General features: G+C 39.1%; 1 long non-coding RNA gene across 1 annotated transcript in view; it reads right to left on the bottom strand.

Annotated features, from left to right (window-relative positions):
* The window catches only part of LOC118797361, a 45,308-nt gene that overhangs the window by 14,253 nt on the left and 15,114 nt on the right, over positions 1-15,941 (bottom strand). The window contains exon 3 of the long non-coding RNA XR_005005933.1: positions 4,096-5,166. This is a non-coding gene — a long non-coding RNA (uncharacterized LOC118797361). The remainder of the gene's footprint in view (positions 1-4,095; positions 5,167-15,941) is intronic.

Genomic DNA, 15,941 nt, shown 5'->3' with positions numbered 1-15,941 from the left:
TGAGAGTGTGCTTTAGTCTCTGCTAATGTTAGGTGTCCAGAATGTCCATTTCATCTACATTTGTCAAATACAAAGCTAATCCTGTATTTTAGGGTGGGCTAAAAAATGATGGTGATGTCCTAGATTTTTGACATCTCTTGATCTAAAAATAGAACTTCTGTGTCAGAATTAGAGGCTATTTTCGTAAGCGCAGGAAATGAAATGTTTGCCACCTGGTAAAAAAATGAGTAAAAATGTTGCTAAAAGAGCTCTCAGTGTTCTTTGACAGTGAATATATTTACATCCATATCGCAGCACAAAAGGCAGTGCGGGTTGTGCTTTGTCGCTGCCAGTCATATTCACACCCACACACACACAATACAGTGTCAAGTGGCACCCTAGCGCAGGCATTGCTAGTCAGGTAGTCCAACATCATTGTCAAAGGCAACCACGAATGTGTCTGTTGTAATTAGATTTAAACATCCCCTTCAGTGTGACCACACAAGTGGAGCTGCTAGCAAAACTGAAACTAAATGTGATATTTCCGAGAGGCAGCTGATCGGTTACTGTACACCAGCCTCACATCAATTACAGCAGATGCCAACGTTAGCATCAATGGCATCATAAATTATTTATGATGCCCACGCTATGGCACTGATCTGTCCTCACAATAGGAGGTCGAAAACGAACCAAACCCTTTACCGCATGGCACATGTCCCCCACAATGGGCACACCGCACACACAGATGTGTCCGACGATGCACTCGCTGAGCAAATCTAGCGAGTCGTGTGCATAGTGATGAGGTAATTATGGTCTGTCTGCCTGGGAGACAGTCATGGGTCGCCCCCCCACCCCCTTCTTGTCTTTACAGTGAGAGATTTGCATACAGGGGGCCAGTTGTCGGTGGAGACGGAGCTGTCTCGCTAACTCATAGCCTACGTCCCATATGGCAGCGTTAGCATTGCACTGTCCTAGCCCCGCTGACAGCTATAAAACATGGCTAATGCAGGGCATAAAAGATTAGAGGAAAGAGCGAGAGAGAGAGAGAGAGGGAGGGAAAGAAGGCAGGGGGAAGGCGCCAAGGCAGTGTTCCTTTCTCAACATGCCCCCGTTGAGCGATTTGCATGCTTAGCCTCCGTGTTCACAAGCGATTAGCCGTGTTCTCAGGCCCAGCTAAGTAAATCAAGGATATGCAAATGCAATTAGGCCGCATTTGCATATGCCTAACGGCCGCACAGATGGCAAACGGCAAAAAAGGTGCCGCCATCTTTTGGAGGGAAAAGGCCAGTCAGCAATGGTGGCGGCCATTTTGTCTGCGGCTGTGCCAGCCAGATGCTCTTCGGCGCCAGCAGCAGGACAACGGCGGCCAGATTGGCATCGCCAACCCCCGAAAAGCACTCTTAATTTATCACAGCCGCTATTACATTGCGCCAAAGAGCCAGCAGTGTGAAGTACAGAATAGCTGTTGTCAGTTGAAGTAAGAAAATAAATCTGCGCATGTGAACAGATCAGTTAAGAATGCATTCATTAATGGAATGCATCATTTACCATGCTAGCTCGAGGAGATTTAGCACGATAATGTAAAGGACATTACCCTTTTGCATTTGCATTCACGCTTGTACAGTAACATTTTAGTGTCTCTTGCGTCATTTCCAAAATCTGCATTTAAAGTATATTCAAAAAGAATCAAAGCCTTATTTAAATAACAGCATTTACTCTGAATGGACACATATTAAGCTTGTATTCGACTCCTTAGATTTTTTATTCAGTAACTATTATGAATTATTCAGTAAAAAAAAAAATTACACCATTTATCGCTTATTCCAAATATAGTGAGCCAAGACATGTTTGATGTCTGAAGTTTGATTCTGTATTTTCACACTGGAGCTACAGGGCTAATATGGCTAAGTAAAGGAAGCTTACACCCTGCCAGTTAGCATCTGCAAGCAGCAAACTAAATTATAATGCACTTGCCTCAAACCACATCGGGTTGTTATCTCAAGTAGACTTGCTTATGCGAATCTGACACTGTGGCCCTGTTCATACCTGATATTACCATCCAAGCAACCTAATCTCAAGTGGGCATCTGGTATTCCCAAGTGTCTCAAAGTAACCAAATGTGATCTGACTTTGTGACTGCGTGTGCAAATTTACTACATTAGTCTCTCACTGTATGTGTTGTCAGACAAACATTTCCAGTGAGTTCTTGGTTGTGTACATGTGTGGGCTGCTACAGATGTTTAGATTGCATAGGTGGTCCTTTGTTGTTGCCAGGGACGCTTTAGCTTTCACACTGCAAATGTCATATGGTCATATGTGTCCCTGACCCCCTCTGAAAGTGTTTTGAGTGACTGGATCACAGTCTGTCTCCGAGATGACTTGGACTTTGTTCAGCCAAGACGTATGCAAATGCCAGGTGCCATCAGGGCCTGTTTGAAATAGTTCACTTACTGCGAAACTACAGTAAGTTACGTAGCTAAGATGAATTCCACAAACTTCCACAAAATTCTTCATTTCTTTAGAATAAATCATTAAGATGTAAACAAAAGTCTTTCAGTAAGGATTTGATGTGAACTATTCCATTCTCGAGAACCTCCTGAGTCAGAATTATTCACAGTCGTGGTGAAAGGTAGCAGACATCTGAATCATTTAATACCTCTAAAATCTCCCTCACTGAACGCCATTACATGAAATAGTTGTGAATAAGTCGCCTGATGCCTGAGATATTGTTCTACAACTTATTTGAGATAAGGTTTTGACCTAAAACGTATTTTTAAAATCAATTCATGGTGGAGAGGTACATGCAGGGTGTTACAAGGCAAAATAGTCCCCAAAGAAAAATGTACCACTCTTTTACCGTTATCAATATTACATACATAAACTCAGAAGACACGTAGGTTTCACTGGTCATTTTGAATAATAAATAAACCCCTGGTTCCCAGTGGTGGACGAAGTACACAAATCATGTACTTGAGTTAAAATAAAGACACCCAAGGTAAAATATTACTCCAGTAAAAGTAGAAGTCCTCCCTTTAGACCTCCACTTGAGTAAAAGTACAAAAGTATTTTCCTTTCAAATGTACTTAAGTATCGAAAGTAAAAGTACTAAAAATTATGACTCTAATGTCCTATTACCATTTTTGTGATAAGACACTTGCTTCATTAACTCATTTTAGGTAAAAATACTCTAGTGTCACTCTTGGTAAACCAATCTTTTAATAGAATGTCATTAATTAGTCTGACACTGATATCTACTAAAATTATCATTAGCACAAAACACTGAAGGCAAACAATTTCCATTAGGTAGAACCGAGTGGCTGTGAAATAACTTTTAGCAAACAAGCAAAGGTTTGTTTAAGATTTATTTGCAACTTAGTTACAAGTTTAAGTTTAATAAAAACTTTAAACACAGGTTCACAAATGTGTTTTCCTTCACTATATTGCATCTGTAGGTCTCTGTTCATAAACATAAACTAGCCAAAACAAATGTACAATAAAATGAAATAGTGTTTGTATAAATTCAGACATATGCCAGTCCCAACTGCATATGTGTACATATTTCTATATTGTGGTCTATTTACACAAAGTTAGGTTAGTTCCATCATTTATGTGGGCATAGGCACTCCCAAAATTTTATGCTGCTGCACTGACGTTGAACCGTATGCTTGCACTAGGTAGGTACGTCCAACCGGTCAAAACAAGCTCAAAACAAAGTGCGCTGTACCCTGATTGATGTGCTGCTTCACGCTTCTTTCATAAGCCAAAAGGAACAACAAATTTCGCATAATGTAGTGGAGTAAAAAATATGATATTTGACTTTGAAATGTAGTGGAGTAAGAGTAAAAAGTCACCCCAAATGGAAATACTTCAGTAAAGTACAGATACACAAAAAAAACTACTTAAGTACAGTAACGAATTACATTTACTTAGTTACTGTCCACCACTGCTGGTTCCTATCACCACCACTGTAAAGACATCAGAGTCAGTAGGCTTCTCTAGCGTATGTCAAAACAAAACCCTCTGAATGACTTTGCTTTCATCTCAATGATTCAGTTTCTTTTAAAACAGTTAAAGTTTTGACCTAAATTAACTGTTAAGCATACTAGACCGACTCACCTTGTTGGCTGAGGTTGAAGTTTGATGTGGTCTGCACTTGAGCTTGCTGATTTAGCACCACTTCTGATGTAATGCTGTACTGGGCTCTGCTAAGTCCACACTGTCCCATGGCTCGACTGACTGATGGCCGTTGTTCTTGAGGGAAAACTCGGTGAGAGAGGTGGTCATTATGGCCGAGGCATCATGGTGCGTTAGCCTCCCTGGTGTGGAGGAGTGTAGGAGTGTTAGCACAGCAAGGCACGGCGCAGCAAAGGATTTTCTTCTTTCAAGTCTTTGCCACAGAATGGGCAATGAGATGCTCGGGGGAGGAAGTTCATCGTTGTACAAACATATTTGAATAATTTCTCTCTCGCGCCGAGAGTGGGAGGCGGCATGGCTGAAGGTAGAGTGATGGAGAGAGAGAGTGAGAGAAAGAGGGGAGAAGCCAGCTAGGACCTTTTGGCATCTTCAGGAAAAATAATTGAGGCCTGTTTGGATTGTAGAGAGCTGGTCCAAAATAACATGCCCTCAAGGTAAACCTTACACACACACACATACACACGGTTAGGTGTGTGGGAGTCGGGACTTGTGCGAGGTCTTTGCTCACCCTGGTGTGTGTTTGTGTGTATGTGAGAGAGCATAACGGTATGCATGTTAGCGTGTTAGCATGACTATCTTTGTAAGTGAGAGAGACAGATAGAGAGAGCATAACTATGTAGTGCTAACGTGTGTGACTGTGTCTATGTGTGTGTGAGGTCATTTGGCTCGCGGCTGGGGGGCTAGCTTGGGTGATCCAGCATCAGTCTCTCTTTCCTCATATTGATTTCACTCTGGGCTCCAGAGGTGGTGCTGACCGAGGAAGGGGGGTTCAGGCTACCTCTCCAAGCCCATGATAGCTCACCCTAGCTGGCCTCGGTGCGTTAGCACGCTCTGCAGGCTGGAGAGAGGGGCCTGCAGAGGAGGAAGATAGCAGGAGAGCCCCCGGCGATCACAATCTGAGCCGGACCGCTCCAAGTTCATCCATCTAACGCTATCCATCCTTCATCTCCCCCTCCCACTCCCTGGCTCTTCTCTTCTCCTCTCTCTCTCTTTCTGCAGAACAAAAAGGAAAACAAAGAAACAGAGAGAAGGATTCAGAAATATGTTCAAGTGTGGGCTTCACAGTGTGTAAGCAAATCTACAATCAATTATAATAATGTATATATATGCACTATTGTCTAAAAAATGATCAGAATATGAACAAAATTCAAGTAACTCAAGATAAATGCTGCTGTATTTGTCTTTTTTTATTTGCTTTTTTAATTTTTTGAGTTTACGTAACGTGGTTTGCATAATACTGATTAGCATAAGTTACTTATTAAATATATTAGATTCATAGCTCTAGTTCAAAACTAAAGAAGCAGACATAGGATACCTAACATGTCTTGGCTGATGGACTACATTTATGCTAAGGGGGAAATTGTTGAAATTTTATTTTTTTATTATTTTTTGCCAAATAGACAAAAGTACGGTCAGTATTCGAAATGGCTGCTACTACTGTTTTTAGCAACAGACCTTTGCCACGTTGTATAGATAGCAGTATGTCATACAAGTTTTAGAAATCACTAGAGCAGGTCTATATGAAATTACTTGACAACTCAACCCTGTGCGGAGTTATGTAATGATTTTGGTAGGCAGTTTACATGATGCAAATTAGCATAAGGTTCCATTACATCTCAGCTAGATTAGCCTCAAAGCTCAAGCGCACACTCAGAACACCAGTCATGTTGGCTGACATTTGGAATCAGGGGAAAAGTTGTGTAAATTTTATCACCAGAAGGAAAAATGGTCACTACTACTGTTTTTAGCTACAACGTGACACCATTTGAGGTAAGTGTGTGACAGTTTGTATAATACTAATTAGCATATGCTTCAAATCCATTAGGTAATAAGGAACTTCGAACCTAAGTTAGCCTTGTAGCTTCAGAGCAAAACTAACTTCAGATATGTTTTGGCTAATGAACTGCTTTTGAGATAAGGAGAAAACTTTTTTTCATTTTAACACATGCAGCTATGGACTGTGTTGAGTATTTTATGCTAAGCACTTTCGCAAGCGCTGTTATGTGGGAGCATGTGGCTGAGGAGGTGTTCGGGGCGAGCTGGGTGTTTTTAGACACAATAACTCCATTCATGGGGCTCAGACATGGGTGTTAACTCCCCGTCCGCACGGGACAATGGAGCTTGCTAACATTCACACTTCCCTCACCCCACTGTTAGCTCAGGCCTAGCCTCCGTCCAGCCTGAAGGAAAGGAGCACTATTGTATTTAGCGTGGACGGATGGATGGCTGGGATGGAGGGATAGATGAAGGGTGGGAGGGAGGCCCTGGAGGTGAAAGGCAAAGGGGGTGAAAAGCAGGGGGAATGTTTGTCTGTCTGCCAGTGAAAAGGGGGCTAGTTTTCAGCCCATTGCTTTGGACTTGCCTTGGAAGGATGAGAGGAGGAGAAAAAGTTGTAAATATTATGAGTTGTGGATCATAAATGGAAAAAGAGAGGATTCAGTGGGAAAGTTGTGAGTGTGACAGTGAAAAAAATGAGGTGTTCAGCCTACATAAAAAATGTAACTGCTTGTGTGGATCTTTTTGCACAGGTTTAATGTGTAGTGTAGAATTCACTAGTCATAATTGCTGCTATCAATTACATTGATTTGCACCCAATTAAATCCAGTTCAGCTAACTGGAGTTTGTGTGATTTTGTACGTGTTGAAGGTGAGAGAATATCAACTTCATTGAATACATCATTAAACTGAACCTTGGAAATTTTTCCTGTCAAACTAATCAAATATAGACTGTAGTTCCATAGTTTCATATTTAATTATGTAGTAAGTTATGCGTGTGTGTGTGTGTGTGTATAAAAGAGCTCTGTTACAATTGGCTGCCCTGAATTGTGACTCATTCAGAAAGAAAATTAGGCTGAAACCTGATGGTGCTAAGCTGCTGTTGGCTGTATAGGTTGGTATATGTAAATGCGTTGGGTTTTTGTGACGTCACAAAATAAACAAATTCAGAACGGACTGTTTTTTGCATGGCAGTTCATTTCCATATATGGTCCCTATGGACAAAGGGCTAAGGGGGGGGATGAAAGGCATTTTGACACTTTAGCAATGTTAGTATTTAAAAGCTAGTTTTGAATGAGAGGGCTACAGTCGCAGAATCTATTATAGCAACATACAGCATGTGAGTAGCTCTTCTATTATAACAACATACAGTGTGTGAGTAGCTCTTCTGTTATAACAATGTACAGTGAGTGAGCCTGGAGCCACTACATATAGTTCGATAGTTCAAACTTGGAAAATGCATTAATGGTATTAAAAAAGTGACATAATTTTTTTTTTTAATTATCACGTTAACCTGTTTAAAATATGACCTTAATTTAATTGACTACAATCTCAGATGTTGGGTGTTATTTAGTTTAACCCACTAAGACTTTTGACAGTGTTGTCCATGTTAATGATTCGATTTTGTTATAGACTCCAAACACTTAGATATGATCAGAATGTGCATTAAATTTCATAAGCCACTTGACAAGGACAAAACAGCACAGGGAGTGAGGAAGAGACTGAGGAAGTGAGGGATGGAGGGAGAGAAAGTGAAGAGTTTTCAGGTGTGCGAGATGAAGCAGGTGTGAAACAGAAGAGTGCTGCTGGGCCTCAGGCTCTCTGTTTCAAGCTGGAACTGAAGTGAAATGAGTGAGTAGTGCGAGACATCTATCTCTGATAGCATCTAGAGGATACAGTGAGGGCTGATAGCATGAGAGAAAGAGACAAAAGCGAAAGAGTACAGAGACAGAGAGAGGAGGGAATAGTAGTGGGAGATCAAGGTATCCATGAGAAAGAATGAACTCAAAAGTTATAGTGTTTGAAGGCATATTTCCCACATCTATATTGCATGGTCACTTACCATAGGTAACAGTTTCAGTTTCCATGTACCCAGTAAAATAACAGAAAAGGTATGTGTAACAGAAGCCAATGGGCAGATCCTGAAACATCACAAATTTAATAGAAGCCAATGGGCAGATGCTGGAGCTGCATAGCCCAGTGTTACTGTTCTGCTGGATGCATTTAGCTATGACTGCATTAACACTTCAGCATCCTTTTGCTTTAACTGAGCAACATGGCAACCGTGCAGGTGGCCAACTCAGTTTCAGTGCATGCATACTCTCTCTCTCTCCCTCTCACTTTTACACACACACTGGCACACACACTGCTCTCCACTCTAACTGCTCTTTATTTGTTTCCCCTCTGGTTAACTCCGACAATTTGTCACCATAGCAACCTCCCCTCCTCTCCTCTGCATCCCTCATACCAGGCCCGAGGTGGATCTCACCTCAGGGAGAGAGAGAGACTGTGAGAAAGAGAAGGAAAGGTAGAGATAAAGAGGGAAATGGGAAAGAATGGACAAAGCAAAAAAGAGCGAGCGTGCGCAGTACGAAGTGGTTCGGCTGAGCGTTTTGACGTAACGCTTGCTGATGTAAGTGCAGAATACTGAAAAAGCAAGCTGACTTAAGTCACTGAACCAGGTGGTCAAAGCAGAAGGCTTACCAGAATTTTTACATTAAGGAATTATATTGGCTCATATTAATTAGGAATGCAGTGAATACAGTGGAACCAACAAGCTAGCATTTCTCACTAATGTGGCACTTTAGGATTTTAACTCTTTTGAGTCATTATAACTACTTGGAACTATACTTACACTTAACTATTTGATCTACTGTCTATCCATTTGTAACTATTTCCAATATGAAAAATTTAAAAAAAGAATAACAGCTGATATATAATGGAAAACGCATTTTTATTCCTCTAATAACAATGGTATAAATTATAATATAGCATCACTATTTCTTGTACGTGTAAAGCCCAATCCCAACAACGTATATCATGAAAAGAAAAAAAAAGAAAATTCTTGAAAGTGGTCTATAATATGTTATAGAGCAAAACCCTTTATTCACCTGCCACGTGAAAGACTTTACCTCTTAAATGGATAGGACCCACTGGTGGATCCAAACTTTTATTATGCACTTCTATAACATAAGAATAGCTCTGCCAGTTTGCATTGTAGTCCATTTGTTCACTAAACCTCAGAATGTAATAAGCCTGGGATTGTAAGGGCTTAACTGTGGATTGTCTGAGCATTGCCATTGTGAAACACCCAATATATGCACACCTGTGACCGCCTCACATCTAAATTCTGTCATAATGCACCATTATATACACACATATATGAAGTTATTGACCTGAAACAGTAATAAACATACACTATGTAAGAACCTGGTGTTCTTCCAACTTACTATCTCAACAACCAGGACTACGAAGATCAGCTCCTCTATTCAGATTCAATGTTATAGGCTTTGAAATGAAGTATTTATTGAAGGATTCACTGTAAAACTGTAACATACAAAATAGAAAATATGTCTAACAAGCTTCAGGTGTCTGTGGTTTTGGTAGATCTGCTATAAACCCAGTGTGGGAAAAGAAACTCATGCTAACAGAACACGGTAAATCACAGTGGCAGAATTTAGCATTATCATTGAAGTGGTAATTTGATGAGAAAAATGTTATAAGGCTGCCATGGCTGCTTTTGGACCACTGAATGAAGCAATAAGCCTCTCATGGCTTATTGCTTTATATTGCATTGTTTATGCAGTATGTGTTAATAATGAAGATGCTTTGCTTTAAATTGTACAGTGCTATCAAGTGCTTATAATGTTAGATAAAACAGGAATCATTTTTTTAACCTAATGTCTTTACAGTCTGTAACAGTAACAGTAATTTTGGTGTGCTTGCCTGTACTCATTAAAAGAACATAAAACCCATTAAGTTGAAACCAATGGGCAGGAGCCTGTCAGTCACAGAGGTTCTCTTTCTCCTTTTGATTCCACAAGCCCTCACTGTCTCGCTGCCCTCTACAGCGCTAGGCTAACACACTCAAGTGCCAAGCTTTAGCACACACGCTATTGATCAGGAAAGGCTGCCCACAGCTGAGAGCTTAGAGCCAGCCAGCAGCAGCAGCAGCAGTGCTCTCTACTTAAACACAGCCTAAACACTTCATATCCTCAACGCTACAGCAGCTGCTCCTGCAAGAACATTCCAGTGGAAAAGCTACTGAGCTGTACAGCCTTAGGGGATCTACTGTACATCTGTGTATGTACTCAAGGAAAGGAATCCTTGTACAAATTTAATTCTGCCACACTTTGCTATGCAGTGCAATCAAGTCAGTATATCAGCACTGTTGGAACAAAACCTTGTATCTCAAAAATGGTAACATACTGTAAAATTACTGCTAAAACTTTGCGTATTTATTTATGTTTTCATGCTGTTGTCCTTCTATATGCTGACTGGACCTTACAGGGCTTGTTAGATAATTTTAGTGTTAAACTATATAGTTTTATAATGCCTTTTTCTGGGACATTTTTAAACAATTGATACATGATATACTTGAAGCAGGTTTTAATTTAAATACTGTCAAGAATTCTTGACTGCACAATAGTCAAAAACCACCCTTCATTTCTTTAATTTCCAGACAAAATGGCCAGGAAGCACAAGTTATTCATTTTTTAGCATTGGGAAAAAAGCAGAAAACCCATATTTAACAGAAAATTAGACACAATCCTGAACAACTAAATATAATATCAATTTTTTCAATATCTAGCTTCAATTCGTCTCAGGAGACCTGCTTTCAGTCCTCCCAAGAAATCTACAGGGATATTTTTCCACACCTCCAAAGTTCAGTCTTAGAAGTTGGTTGCATTTTCTGTATATCACGATTCAAATAATCCCAGTCACATTTAATGATGTTGAGGTCTGGACCCTGCGGTGGTCAGTCCATTGTTCACCAGCAGCTTTTTTGTTTGATTTGTAAATTTTCTTTGTTGTCTATTTTCATTTCTCAGTAACGACTTCTTGACAGCTACACATCCTTTCAGACTCATAGCGTTAAGTTGTCTTCTCACAGTGGAAAGATGGGCCTCTCAGAGATCTGATGATTACAGTTTGGTCTGTCAGGTCTGTTAGGAGTTCTAGTCCATTTTCTCTGTATCTTTTAATAGTCTTTTGAACCCCCTTTTTTTTAACCTTTTTTCCTTTGACTTTCCCCTTCTTTAAGCAAATGGGTTATCTTCTATCTAAACATCTCAGAAATACCTCCTGAAAAATGATGAATGACTTGTGCTTAATCGCCATTTTGACTGGAAATTAAATCTGATTTGAGTATGCTGTATGTTTTATACCATTATAGTCTGTAATGGTAGATTTTATGCCTTTATGCTAAAATTTAGATGCTTTTATGTAGAGATTTAGCTAGAGAGAAGCCATCCAGTAAAATGGGGACAATGTATTGCCATGCTTTACTAGCAAAAATCAATGTATTTTTAGGATTACAAGCTAAATTTTCAGCACAATCCTCAAAAATAAACAAATTTATTTACGCTGACCCTTTGTTTATCCACCACCGCGCAGACAAAAGCTTGCAGAGCATGGGAATCACCTGCGCCTGTGAAACCGTTACTAGCATCTCCTCTTTCACTTCTATTTCCTTCAAAAGCCTGAGAGAGAGAAGGGCCATTGAAACAGCAGGGCCATACGCTGGATCCTCTCGCCGCCTTAACGCTCTATACATTCCCGCACAAAGCACACACTGATTGGCACTAAGCATCCTCGCATTGAACTAATTAGAGGGAGTCCTCTTCTATTCTTCATTTCCATTTGAATCCGAGGAAGAAAGAAGAAAGGCAGCGAGGAGGTAGCGAGGGGGAGGTGGACGCAACACGCTGATTTGTATTTACTCAAAGGACGGGGGCTTGTGTCTTTGAGTTTTCCAGGAACATAAAGAAGGGTAAACAAGGCTTGGGGGAGCTAATTGACCGTGACGCGGCTGTGGGCGCATTCTGCAGGGGGGAGCCCTGGTGAAAAGGGCTCTGAATGCTAGCTCTGCCCAAGGGCCCTGCGTTTTCCACTAATGACGACTATGTTATGCTAATAATGCTAATGCGGAGGATTCGATGGATGCAGAAAAGAGACGAAGAAGCTTTTTTACTTTCACAAGCATATTTGTGAGGCATCTTTGATATTATGTACTTGTAACTCACCACCCTGACAGTACAAAGCAATAAAAGTGGCAGATAAAGAGTGAGAGGATGCTTCTGTTACACTTTACAGGTGCTGATGCTTCCCCAGTGGATACAGCAGTGAGAGCTAGTATCGCTGACCAAAGAAAGTCTTAGGCTGTGCCCAAAACCGCGTACTACTGTATTATTTATATTATTCGTATGAATGGACTTCTGATGGTGGCGTACTAGTTTTGACATACTAATTAGTATTCTAGTATGTGGTTTTGGACTCATCATTAAACTCCATTGCAGAATTCTTTACAGTATTTTATAATATTGTGCATAGTGTTAAATAACATGCTATCAACAACAAAATAGGCAGCCGCCTTATTTTCCTAGAAGAGAAGGAGGTTGTATTTTTTCCCAATATGTTAAACTCAGCAAATAAATAGAAACTGAGCACTTAAATTAGCTGAAAAATGGCATGTTTAAGTGTATTTCTTGTAGAGGATGTGTTCACTTATAAAATCAACAAAATATAATTTGATGGGCGGTGTTCAAACTTTTGCATATGACGGAAGGTTATTATATCAAAGGGCCCATATTCACTCATCAGTCTGTACAGTGTGGATGTACGTGATTTTATGAGAACTGACCCTTTTACATACGCCTGCCTGTTCAGCCTACAGTACTTTATCCCTGCCCATTCACACTGAATTTATAAGGAGTGTTTCAGCCCAGACACAACAACACAGGGGAGCCAATCAGAACAGAGCTCATTTACATCTACCAGCCTTGAAGGCAGAGTCTGTTTATTTCTGAGGGTTAGAGATAGGTTGGAAAATGGTCATGTAAACAGAAATTATGACTGTTTTTTCTAAGTAAAACCACTCTTAATGGTATATAGGGACCAATGACATCACAGTGTGTGCCACAGGAGGCAAAATAAATGCAAGAAAATTGTAAGATGTGGGCCTTTTAAACAGGGAACTCCAGATAAGTATCTGCTAAGAATTATTCAGCAACGTTGATGAAACCAATATGCATGTTATTTAATCATGTGAGCAGGAGTGTAGTATTGTATATTTTGGAAGATTTGCATGTTAAATCTGTATTATTGAAATTGAATACTTGTACTTTTACTCAATTACATTTCAAAATATATATATATATATATATATATATATATATATATATATATATATATTTTACTCCATACATTTTCTTTTAGACCTCCAAAGTACTTGTTATTAATCTCAAAGGCCATGAAATTTTTCTTTTTCTCGAGTTCTTATGCATTTACATGTAATTTTTTAATAAAACATCCAAACAAATTCACATCAATGTAAAATAAAAACAGTCACAGCAATGCTAATTTAATTTAAATAATTAATTTATTTGAAATCATTTACCTTTTATTTTTATATACTTAGTAGTTTAGAGTATTTTTAAATATTGACACTTTACTTTCACTAAAGGATATTTCTGGCTCCATACTTTCACTTTTAATTGAGTAAGACATTGACACAGTGCCCCAAATGCATACTTTCATTTAAAGATAATAGAAAAACTAAACTTACTCACTTTTTTGGCAAAAAAGGTAGATATAAAAGTTTCCTTTTACTCCTCAGTCCAATCAGTCCATGCATGGAAACTGAGCTGTAAAGCTTGTTTTTGTGTTGTCATGAAAATCATTGCATTTACATGTTTCTGCTTACTCAGCCTGTAGCAGTTTAGCACCGCCCATTCACATTGAAGTTATTAGGAGTGTTTCAGCCCAGACTGCTTTTTGAATGAGGCACAATATTGCCTTAACTAAAGAACCCTTCAAAGAACCATTTTTTTAAAGTATGTAGCTTTTCCATATAATATAGTCAACATTGCTGTCATATCATAACCTCATAATTTATTTGTTTGCATCATTTGTTTACATCATTTGTTTATATTGTGTGAGCATTTTATGAGGAATGGACCAATAGTCATAGTTCAAGACGACTTGGGAAAAATGTTTCATTAGATTAGTTTATGTTAAAATTAAAAATGTTTTTTCCCTCCCCTGTAAAGTTTGTATTTTGAAGTTACAAGAGTTTGTTATGACAGTGATGACATACAGACTTTTCTGTCTCAATATAAAATTCAGTTGAAACAAAAATTTGCATGTTTTCAGTCTGTTAATGAAACAGCGCTTTTGGTTCATGTCAAGTTACGTGTTATATTATTAAGACTACAAATCTTTTTAACACCGTTAACACATTTTCCTAATTTGACCCTTTGAACTATCCATAGTTCCAGCCTGAGGCCCATCTGCTTGTGCGCTGTTGTTGTGATTCCACAACTATAGCCCCCTTGTAGCTTTTAAATGGCAAGAAGTTCCATTAGTGGCTGTCTTGATAAAACAAAAGTTTCTTCTAGCTACTGTAATGGTGAATTTGTTTATCACTGAAGCACACTGAGTCCTAAGTAGGCAAAACACAGCGCTGATGTCAGCAATATCAGTAATATCCATAATGTTAGCACTGGAGGATGCCTTCAAACAGACGACACTGGATAGTTCTTTCAGGAAAACTATGGATAAATCAACAAGCAGCAAACTAACAAAAGTAATAGCAGCATGGAAAACTAGTTTTCCTTAAAGCAAGATGATATAGCAGTATGAGAGTGAGAGGCTACAATCACAGAGGAGTTAGAACATGCAGCCACTGTTACTCTCACTGAACATAGATGATGAAGACCAGTAACTGTGTTTACTCTGTGGAAATCACGTGATTATCATGTTCAGGTTCATATGAATGCTGCATTCACACGATGAAAACAATGTTATTGAATTATTAAATGTTAGTAAGTACGTTCTGATCAAGCATATTTTGTCCACACCTTTTGTCCACATATTTCTATAACAAAATGTGTTTTAAATGCAAAGTCAGATTTCAGCAAATAAGACAATCATGCAAACATGATTAATCACGATTAATTAGTTGAATCTTCTTACAACCCTAGTTTTAGTGTTTCTTCTACATTCAAAGTCAAAGATGTGAAAATACTCCCAACCCCCATCTCTCTGTCTCTCTTACACACAAACACACACTCATACATACCCTCTGTTGGCCCCCCATTATGGACATAGATCACAGATCTTATTGAATGTCCTGCAGAAAGACATTCCAGCTAAGTTGCTATGTGTTCCACTAACAGACCCCCATACACCACCACCCCCCATGCCAGTTTGAGTTGTGCTGTTTTTTCTGTCTGACTAGATCAGTCTGCCTTTCACACACACACACACACACACACACACACAGACACACACACACGCACACGGGTGCACAGACAGACTTGTTCTTGACTCAGAGACAGACCATGTGCAAGGCCAAGTTTAGCTATAGGTCAGTCTAACTTATTAAGTGAGAAAACCAGAATTGATCTGCAAATGTAAACAAATCACACTAACCTGTTTTTGATGAACACGAAGGTCATTTGAGTTGAAAAAAATTCACCTCTTGTTTATTTTTGATGGATACATTAGTACATATTATTTGTATAGTAGTCACTATTGATCACAATTGTAGTCTAATTTCGGTCTATTTTGTCGATGAGTCGAGTAATCAGAGTCTTTATATAAGCCAAAAAATTTGAAAACTGAAAATAAACAATTAGAAACAACCTCTTTTTTTCTTAATGTACGAGAGACTAGAATTTACATTACCATGCATATTAATTATTTATCTTTATGGTAAATTTTAGTCTATTTTTTTTAATCAAGTAATCGTGACAGCCCAAATGATTTGTA

This window comes from Colossoma macropomum, unplaced genomic scaffold (assembly GCF_904425465.1).
Source record: "Colossoma macropomum unplaced genomic scaffold, Colossoma_macropomum, whole genome shotgun sequence".
Classification (NCBI taxonomy): Eukaryota; Metazoa; Chordata; class Actinopteri; order Characiformes; family Serrasalmidae; genus Colossoma; species Colossoma macropomum.
The sequence above is the reverse complement of the archived record's forward strand: the minus strand, read 5'-3'. Positions and strand labels throughout refer to the sequence as shown.